At 38.5% G+C, this 7980-nt stretch overlaps 1 pseudogene; it reads left to right on the forward strand.

The window, feature by feature from the left end:
- The window catches only part of LOC132109296 (iron-sulfur clusters transporter ABCB7, mitochondrial-like), a 38962-nt pseudogene that overhangs the window by 17724 nt on the left and 13258 nt on the right, over positions 1–7980 (forward strand).

The following is a 7980-nucleotide window of genomic DNA, read 5'->3' on the forward strand; positions in this document are numbered from 1 at the left end:
TGTTGGAAACATTTGTGCTGCTTATTATTAGTAGTAGTAGTATTTATTTGTTTATTTATTTATTTTGGAACCTACAATATTTTTTTTCAGGATTATTTGATGAACAAAAAGTCCAAAAAAAAAAAAAAAATCTTACAAAGTCTTTACTGTCACGTTTAGTCAATTTAACAGATCTTTGCTAAATAATTTGATGAATGAGAATTTATTTCCAAAAGAAATAAAAATTGTCGTGTATCATGTTGCAAAAGATACCTATCAAGAATGAATGCTGTTCTTTTTTAATTTTTAAACATCAAAGAATCCTGAAAAAGATTATCTGTTTAAAAAAAAAAAAATGTTTCCAAAATTGATAAATCCGCATTTTATAATGATTTCTGAAGGATCATAATCTCACTGATCCCAAACCTTCGAATGCTAGTGTATCGTAGATTTACAGCACAGTTATACGTGTGATGTTGCTGTTACACAACATTCAGGAAAGCAAAAAGGTAGTAATTGAGTAACTTACATTTTAGACAAGTTACTTTGCTATTTTTGTTTAATCTCTGCTTTTCTGTGCCTCACACAGTGATGGTATTTTAAATGAATCATCTGGGTGAAAAAAAAATATGGCTAGTATTAATGTGTTGGAAAAATGTACGGTTCAATTTACAATCATATTTTTTGTCTTGGTTGCTCTGCTGCATAATTGTCACTGTCCTCCACATAACCAGCAGTGGCTGACTGTTTATCGCCATGCCACCGTTTGTCACATTTCAGAGCTAATTAATTGTGGCGCTCTTGTGTTTCAGAGCCGTGCGGCTCTCTGTGCAGCTGTCTTCACTTCCATCATCCTCCCTGCTCAAGAGTCTCAGATGTTTGAGCCGCTCAGTATCATCTCTGAACCTGTGGAGGCGTTAGGCTTTGGTTTACTCAGCTGCTGCTGTTTTGAGAGATGCGATTGTAGCTTCAATGACATCTGGATGTGTGATTGAGGCATCACCAGCATGTTCACATGTGGCTTGTCTTGTTACACGCTTGATTTCACATCCCAGAGACCTTTAACTTGTTATGAGCAGATAGACACTTGAAGTGTTTTTGTTCAATGGTAATATCACGCTATTTCTTGTAGTTTCTTGGCATATAAATGCCATTATAATAATTTATTATCATGCTTAAAGGATAGTTTCCAACAAAATAGAGGTTTATTCACTTTGAAGTTGTTCCATCCCTGTATGAGTTGATGGTGCCCATTGGTTTCTGCAGCATGGAAAAAATACTATGGAAGGAGCAGAAACTCTTTGGTTACCAACGTTCTTCTAAATATCTTTTTTTTGTGTTCAACAGAAGAAAGAAACTCGAACATGTTATCAGATGTGTCTTTCATATGTCTCTAAACTCATCATTGTCATGACCTTCCTTTAGTAGCCGTTCTGTTCCGTTTTTCAACCAGGTTTTTTCATGTTTCTCTCTCTTTTTTAGTACTTCAACAATGAGAAGTATGAGGCCGAGCGTTACGATAGTTTTTTGAAGGTGTACGAGTCGTCCTCTTTGAAGACCACCTCTACTCTGGCCATGCTCAACTTCGGTCAGAGCGCCATCTTCAGCGTCGGCCTCACCGCCATCATGGTGCTGGCAAGCAAATGCATAATGGCAGGTGAAAATCAGTGATTTCTTGTAGCCTTTTTTTTCTTTTCTTTCAGATTTCCAATTACAATATACCTCAGCAACATGCAGTGCCAAGCTGATATAATTAGAGATGAGCGTGGCCAGGAAATCCAGACCAGCCAATGAGAGCAGGTGTAAAAGTCTCAGTTGACTCAGGCAGTGATCTGTGAATGCCGTGTGTGAACAGAGGCTCAAAGTAAATGCATTCTCTTAGAGATGGGCGATACATATGGAGATTTTGATGATCAATTTTGAAAACACTGACATTATTACTTGATATGGATTAATCTAACAGTCTATCACACAGTAGAAGTAAAGGCAGTGCATGCTGTTAGTATGTCTTTGTTTTGTGTCTCTGTGTGAATGAGTGGCATATTTTTTGTCTTAGATTTGCATAATAAATTCAGACAAGATCAGTACTGACTCATTTTTCATCAATTTATTTTCATGAAATGAAATGGGTACAAAGGATTGTGGGTGTTGAAGGTCGCGGAGGATACATCCCATGCATCCTTCAAATTCAGCTGAATGAAGGCTGCCTCCCAAGGATCTTTTCCGATTGAGATGGCCTTCAGCGATGTTTCATGACGTGGCAGCTGAGATATACAGCCTTCGCAGTAGATGTCGGCCGATATATCGGGCCGATATTTGTCTTTTTTTTTTTAATATATCGCCATCGGCCGATATCCGTGTTTAGTAGCGCCGATTTAAAGTCAGGCACGTCGGTGGGCAGCCCCGTGTTATTGGTGCGGTGGAAAGTGCTGCTGCCGCATGTGAAGCCAAAACTTTTGGAAGATTCAACAACAGTCCTGGGAGATAAAGGTAGTCCGAGAATTTCACTCTTTGTCAAACTTTGTATGTGCTGTTGTCACCTCACATTGACCAGGCCGCATCATTTTGGTAGGAGCGCCATCTATTGGTCAAAAGTGATAAGCCATTCATTAAATATCAAATATGCAATTTCCAAAAGTGCTAATCATTTTTGATTGCATTAGCATATTGTAATGAAACTATTCCTTGGGTCATGCAGACAACATAAATGCCAAATATGCTATTGTGGGCCGAACTTCCTGTCCGCCATTTTGATTTATGTTGAAGATCTACTTTTTTGAACTCCTCCTTGATTGTTGGTCCGATTTTCACCAAAATCGAATCAGATGATCATCAGACAGTGCTGACAATAGCGCCGGAACCAATTTGAGGCATAATGCCAGATTATGTCTGAGACCGTATCTCTGCAAAGCTTTGACATATTGACACCAAACTTTGTGTGTGCCATTGTTACCTCACACAGAACGCACCGCATCGATTTTGATAATCGCGCCAACCTTTGGTCTTAAATGATAAACAATTAAATAATATTACGAGAAGTTGTGTTTATGATTTTTCTGCCATTTTGCTTCAAATCATCCTACACTGGCATTAAATACTCATTGCTGCAGTTGGTTTGATGCTCCATGCCATGCTTAGCTTCTCATTTTGCCTTTGGAGTGCCTGGCCCCTTAATTGCTAGGTTATAAATAGGTAATAGTAATGTAATGGGTAAAAAGTTGTTCACATTCATTCTCAAGGTCTATCTTATAAATGAATACCATGATATTATGTAATACTTTTTTCCATATTGCCCAGCCTTACATTCTGTGTGCTTGGGCTGCTTCTTCCTGCAGGCACCATGACTGTGGGTGATCTAGTGATGGTGAACGGGCTGCTCTTCCAGCTCTCTATGCCCCTCAACTTTCTGGGCACGGTGTACAGAGAGACCCGACAGGCCCTCATAGACATGAACACGCTCTTCACTCTGCTCAGCGTCGACACCAAAATAAAGGTGCACCAGGCCTTTCCTGCTGCAGAATTAAGCATACAAAGTTATTTTAATGTGAAAAGAAACCCTGTGAATGGCGTTGCATAATTTGCTCCAACCGTTCTGAAATATCAGAGCTTTTAAAAAAATACGTGACGAGCTCACTTTCAGAGTTGAATATTACAAATTGAAGCATAAAAAGCCTGTCACTCGTTGTAGTATTTGTTTTAATTCTGAAAACATTTGAGTGTTTCCTGTCTTTCATAGCGTTAGAGCGGGGAGGTTGATGAATCTCATTCTTCATTTGGCTAATTTCATATGCAGCCTGTAATTACCGTGAATAAAATCTGTCCGATTGTTCGCAGTGATCAGTAATGGTTTTCACTGCGTGACAGCACTGCCCATCAAGCCATTATTGTGAGACCCTAATTTGATTTCTCAAATGACACATCTGTGTGTAGAATTAGTTTAAAAGTGCTGAGAGCCATTGTTTTGATGATGCCATTACAATGTATTGTCTTCGAGCTATGTTTGACAAAAGCCATTTTTCAGTTTCAAGCCTCAAAATGTAAATTTCAGACTGCTAAGTGTTTTTTTTTATTAATTTTTTTATATAACCTTTGTGTCCGAAGGAGAAAGAAATGGCCCCGCCGCTGCTCGTTACACCCCAGGAAGCCACCATCAGGTTCGAGGATGTGTATTTTGAGTACTTGGAAGGACAAAAGGTGCTTAACGGGGTTTCCTTTGAAGTACCTGCAGGGAAAAAGGTGGCCATTGTTGGTGGCAGTGGATCTGGGTAAGTACTTCAGGAAAGACATACTTCTGTTAGGTTTCTCTGAACTTGGCACAATAGGGTTCAAATTGGAGCTCCATTACTTTGAGAAATATACCAGTAAAGGCAAAGAAAAATAAAAAAAAATTAAAATAAACTTCCCAGGCTCCAATTTTTGATTTTGTCAAAAAAAAAAAAAATCTAAAGAGAGATAAAAGGTACTGATGAAAGATGAAATATTAAATGTCATTAATGTATATCAAAGATAGCTAAAGTCAGCAGATTTTACTAACAGACTTAACCATCTCTGTGTGAAAATAACATGATGCTGCCATCTTTCAGAAGTAATTTTTACCCCTCTGTAATTTGGCTCTGAATCCCAAGTTAAAATTGCCATTTTGACCCGCCTCTACAAAACAATATCTTACTCAGAAGATATACATCCATGACATTTCATATGTTGTTTTTCTTCCTTATTTATGTATTTTCTTTCACCAGAAAGAGATACTCAGCTACTCATCCGCAGTGATGCTTGTTACATTAGCACAGTTGAATCTGACTATACCATGCCATATAGCCTATAACACGCTCACGTGTTTATTATTTTAATAATTTGGGTGGAGTAAAAGTTGCATATGTGGTTAATTAACAGATACCATTACACTTGTCCAATTTCATCTGGATTGCGGCCCTGAGCACCTCCCGAAGTGGTTTGAGCAATCGGCTTGGTTTGAGCAATGCAAGTCTTGAAAGCGTTTCTGAGGGCATTTACACCTGGTCTTTTCCTGATCAAATAGCTGTCTGAAAACGCATGAAGTGACCAGGTGTAAACAAGCTCGTTGATGCAATAGAAGTAGAATTTGAGAAGTTTATTTGTTTTATGTCTTTAGAAAGAGCACGCTTGTCCGATTGCTCTTTCGTTTCTATGAGCCCCAGCAGGGCAACATCTTCATCGCAGGCCAGAACATACGTGATGTTAGTCTGGAGAGCTTGAGGAAAGCTGTGGGCGTCGTGCAGCAGGTGAGGTTCTGCGTCTCATTCTGAGAACCAGCAGATGTAATTATCACCTCATTAGAGGGCATTTTTATTTTCTCACTTGGTTTTATTAAATATCTTATTATAAATTATCTTTGAGGTACCATGGGAACCATTATCAGACTTAATTTAAGGCTATGAAAATGACTTGGATTAGAATCAAATGTAAATATAATTTCAGGATGCCGTGCTTTTCCACAATACCATATTTTACAATCTGCTGTATGGTAACATCAGTGCCACTTCGGAGGACGTGTACCGTGTGGCCAAACTAGCTGGGATCCACGACGCCATTCTCCGAATGCCTCACAGATACGACACGCAGGTCGGAGAGCGAGGCCTGAAGCTCTCAGGTACAAACCTCAGACAGAGGAGCTCAGTGGTTTCTTCTTGAGTGATCTAGAGCTGTTCTTCCTGTGACAGGTGGAGAAAAGCAGCGTGTGGCCATTGCACGAGCCATCCTTAAAAACCCTCCCATTTCACGTCTTCATTAGACTCGATCACTGAAGAGGTGAGAGCCTTAGTCTCATGTGTCAGTGAAATAGTAGATTCCTCAATAATAGGAATAAAATGGGCATGGAAACATAATTGCTCATAGTGCTCTCTGTCTGTAGCCGGCTATACACATGAAAACACAAGCTGGGAGTTTGCCGTTAAGTTAAATAGTTTTTTTGGAGCTGCATCATATTCACAATAACAATCTGTGTTGAAATGTGGCACTCGGATCATTAAGAACAGACTGGACTTAGTTGCTGTTGAAATTAAACTACTGCTATTCGTTTTTCATCTTGAAAGGATCTGCAGTTGCTACACAGTGCCAAAACGACCTTAGTCAATGTATGTGTCAATGCAAAGTTTCAATAAATGGGGAAAAAAATGTGTTTTTATAGCACATCAAACACCCAAAAGATCAAGCTAAATTTGCTTCTTCAAACCGTGACACCTTTAGAAGCATAGCTTACCCAAAAATACAAATGTGCTGTTAATTTACTCACCCTCAGGCCCCTTCAAGATGTAGGTATTTTTTCCTCCAGTAATATAACAGTAAAGAAGATTTTTAGCTGAAACCGTGCTCCTTGGCGATTCATAAAATGCTTGTGAGTGGCTGCGTGTTTTGAGAATTAAAAAAGCATATCAAGGCACACAGAATGAATACCTGTGGCCCCTGATGATATTTTGTGGTCTTATGAAGTGAAATGATCAGTCTGAGCAAGAAACAAAACATTATTTTCATCATTTGTATCTGTAATCCAGAGCCTCAGGCAAACAGAGGAATCTGGTTATTTTCCTGAACCGTTTGTTTGGCTGAACTGGTTCGTTTACGTAATCATGCAATGATGTGAATGTGCAATTATATTTTTAAAGCAGAGAAATGTGGATATTTTAAATGTGTAAAGCTTTAAGTAAATAAACCGGTCTTCATCAGCTCATATTTTGATGTAAACAATGAGAAACCATAAAAACTAGGGAATAATGTTATATGATGTTCAGTTTTCTGCACAGACTGATCGTTTCACTTCGTAAGACCTCCGTGTATCATCAGGAGCCACTGGTATTTATTCAGTGTTGCTTGATATGCCTTGCATATCATTGCAATTTATGAATCACTAAGTCACCACAGTTTCAGCTAAAAATCCTCTTTACTGTTAGACCGAAGAAGAAAAAGTGTCTGCTAGTTTTATTCCTGCATTCACATTTTAATGTGATTTTTAAATTGTTTAAGTGCAGGAACGGAAATACCTTGCTACTTGTTTGCATGCAAATCTGAAAAGACTGTTTACTTTTACTTTAACACTTTAATATTTGAAATGTATCCAAGTCCAGTTGTTTATGATGTGGTATTTTTGTTAAAAGTATAGACACAAGTTCCTCTCGCAGTGTTGTGTCAGCTGCTTATTTTTGCTGATGTTATTCAGTTGCAACAGAATGCTTAGCAAAAAAGATTTAGAATAAATGTTTGACATCTTAATGTTGTACGTGACGCCCCTTAATAAAACCGGTTTGGTCCTCTTTAATTAAGCTATGAAATACATTCTCCATGCAAGAGGCAAGAGTTTTAGCATAAAGTTTTAGATTGCATTGGATGAGTGATACTGGTCTGTAGTTGGAGCAATCTAACGGATCTTTACCCTTTTTAAGAAGCAGTGATATCAAAGATGTTTTTTGGTTTCTGTGAAATGTACCATGTTCAATTGCGAAATTAAATGAGTCAAGCATGAGAGTCCCAAACTAACAGATCTTTAAAGATTGAATTTCTGCTCAAAGCTGCTGGTTTTCCCCTGTTGCTTTGAGAACACATTTGATATTTACACTACGCTTTTTCATTTCAGGAGGCTTTGTGCCTTATTAAAGTCGAGGCAGTGTTAGCTCGGTTGGCTTTCGACGATGTTTTAATGTATCTTATTGTCAGAAGTTCTTCATATAAATCCTGTCAATCATATCAGAGCTTGTTATTGCAGGAAAATGTTTCTGTCATGAGGCAGACCACTTCTTAACGAAACATCACCAAAGCTTTTTCAGCCTTGCAGAGTCATTCAGAGTAGGAAGGATAAAAGAGAAACAACACTTTTCAAACGTATGCCTCATTTTCTTTCCAGAATATTCTGACTTCCATGAAGGAGATGGTGAGGGACAGAACATCTGTCTTTATTGCACACCGGCTGTCCACTATTGTGGATGCAGATGAGATTATTGTACTAAACCAGGTAAGCTCGTCTGAAGCCTG

The sequence above is a fragment of the Carassius carassius genome, chromosome 29 (genome assembly GCF_963082965.1).
Source record: "Carassius carassius chromosome 29, fCarCar2.1, whole genome shotgun sequence".
In the NCBI taxonomy this organism is placed as follows: domain Eukaryota; kingdom Metazoa; phylum Chordata; class Actinopteri; order Cypriniformes; family Cyprinidae; genus Carassius; species Carassius carassius.